Source organism: Magnolia sinica, chromosome 6 (assembly GCF_029962835.1).
Source record: "Magnolia sinica isolate HGM2019 chromosome 6, MsV1, whole genome shotgun sequence".
NCBI lineage: Eukaryota > Viridiplantae > Streptophyta > Magnoliopsida > Magnoliales > Magnoliaceae > Magnolia > Magnolia sinica.
Genome location: NC_080578.1, coordinates 33,543,908 through 33,546,607, shown reverse-complemented (window position 1 = coordinate 33,546,607; position 2,700 = coordinate 33,543,908). Strand labels below are relative to the sequence as shown.

Here is a 2,700-nt window from a genome sequence, read left to right as displayed (position 1 = left end):
TTCATGGCATTGGATTGCTCACTTAACAACTCTTGGAACGCAGGAATTGTGGGACATTCCTGTGTCTAGTATATGTTACTTGTGCAAATACCGTAAACAGTTTCAATAGTCTCCTTAGGTTTAACCGTTTCCACCTTCTTCAATTCCATGACATAGACTTTTCTTGTGAGGCTAGCCACCCTGGCATTAACATTGTCTTCTTCCCTTAATATGTAAATTTTCCCTTTTCCTTGGATTGAGTCGACTTGGCTGAAGTATCCTAGGATTGCGTCTTTTTAACTAGCATATCAAAGTAGTCCAATGTGTCATCGGGATCCTTATTTATGAACTCCCCATTACACATCATCTCTATGAATTAGTGCATGTGTGAAGTCAGTCCATCATATAAAATTTATGACCCAACAAATTTCATAGCCATGATGTGGGCAAGCACTTAAAAGTTCCTTAAACCTTTCCCAGCATTGAAAGAAAGTTTCTTCCAATTTTTGTGAAAAGTTCAGGATGATCCTTCTAAGGGTGTTAATCTTATTAACTGGGAATAACTTTTTAAAGAACTCCCAAGTCATTTCAACCCATGTCCTAATCAGTCTCTCAGCCTTAAGGAGTGAAACCATGACTTGGCCTTCACCTTCAATGAAAAATGGAACAATTTTAATCTTAGGGTATCATCCGACACATTGTTGAAGTGTAGGGTGGCTAAAATCTCATCAAACTCCTTGAGATGTAGGTATGGACTTTCAGAAACTAGTCCATGGAATTTTGGGAGTAGTTGGATCACTCCAGGTTTAAAATCCATGTTTCCTGCATTATGTGGAAAAATCATGCCAGAATGGGTGCTCGTCTTAGCTAGTTGTAGATAATTATATAAGATTCTAACTAAAGGACCATTCTGCACATCATTCTCATCTTATTGTTCTTCAGCACACCGATTGGGTTGATTCCCAGCCATATTCTCATCAATTCAGAAGATCTTAGGTGTTTTCTAACATGATGATAGATGGATAATCCTTCAAATAGTCCTCCTTTACTTATGAGACAAAGAGTGTTATCACGGACCCACTTGGTCATGAACTACTCAATCCTACTTCTAAACCTGAACCTACTTCTACAACAATAAAAATTTTTTTTATAGAAAAATAAAAATCATAAATAAACTAAGGCAAGAGGGTTGGAAGGATAGTACCCGATTGACGATTTTAGGTTAGATTCTGTGAAATAAACAAATTAATGTTAGCATTTAGAATTCTGAGAAAATCCTAACCTAAAAAAGCAGAGAAAACTAGTTCTAATTCTACACAAATTCTAACCCTAAGGTATTTTAAAAAAACACAGCCGAAGTCCTCGACAACGATGCCAAAAACTTGATCGAACCTAAGGGTTGACAACCCATTGCAGGGCTATGACGTAGTTTTAACTCGGTAAGATCGAGATCGAATCCACAGAGACTTATATTTGTGCATTCTCAAAAAACTTTAGGACTAGAATTAAACTAAAACTAACTATGAAATTTGAATTGGATGAAGTACTGATTGAAAACTAAATAATATAATGAGAAAATCAATTGGAGAAAGCACTTGAGCGCCAATGATCCACTTCTAGCCATTCTCAATGCCTAATTTATTTTATCAATTAGATAATTCAATTAGAATCAAAGTCTCATCCTATCCAGTCGGATAATAGAGTGGTTAATTCATCATTTACAAACCAAAATAGATATGAACTTCAATTGATTTAGTTCACTCATGAGGCACCAAGTTACTGATCATAGGAAATTTAAAGTATCAATCGAGCCCGTAGTCTACAATAGATTAATGGATTTTACAAATCAATACCTTGTAAAAAGAGATAAGCTAACAATCTTGGCCTTCTCAAGCATCCAAAGTGTCTAAAGTCAACAATAGATCAAACTAAATTAAAACTTAAGCTTTATTTAAAGTAAACTAGAATATTAAAAATCACTACAAGCTTTACCTCTTAGCCTTAGCTAACAGATTTAATCAACCATCATGATAGTTGAACTATACTTTTAAAAAAAAACATGAAAAAGAACTTAGAACTAAAAGACTGATGAAGAAGAACGACTCTGTAAAAGCTTCACAATACCTTGCACTCTCTCTAAAACCCTAAATTATATCTAGATTGGCCTAAATCACCCTTAAAATCACCCTCTTAAATAAGAAAAATTCGCACCAACTTTGCATCGACTTCAGATTTTTATACTTATTATGCTTTGGTCGCACCAATTGTAGCCTTCGATCGCACCGAATTTGTCTCTCTGTTGGATCCAAATTTTCTAAAAAATAAATAAATTTTGAAGTCTCTATTTCCCTTAGGTCACACCGAACCCTCCTTAAGTGAGACTGAATTGTCGAACCGAATTAAGTTCGATTACAGCTGAATTAGGTATGAAATCACAATTTTTCACTGGACTGTTCTGTACACTTTCGGTCGGACCGAACCAACCTTAGGTGGGAATGAGCTGTTTGTTATTTCTGTTAATGGACTATGTGATTTTTCATCTTTTCTCTCTCATTGGCACTTGATTTTTTTAGATTTTTGGCACTTAAATTCTTCAATATTGACTTCCATAAATCCAATCCTTCACTAGGTCATTCTTTGAGCATTAAATCTTTACTTTAATCGTACTTTTCATCTTACCTCTCCAAATCACCTCACATAGAAAAACACACGTAATTATAT

At 34.9% G+C, this 2,700-nt stretch overlaps 1 non-coding gene across 1 annotated transcript; it reads left to right on the top strand.

Moving 5' to 3' along the window:
* Window positions 1-411: 411 nt before the first annotated feature.
* On the top strand, window positions 412-518 carry LOC131250432 (small nucleolar RNA R71). Its single transcript, XR_009173360.1, has one exon. It is a non-coding gene; the product is annotated as a small nucleolar RNA R71 (small nucleolar RNA).
* Window positions 519-2,700: the final 2,182 nt, after the last annotated feature.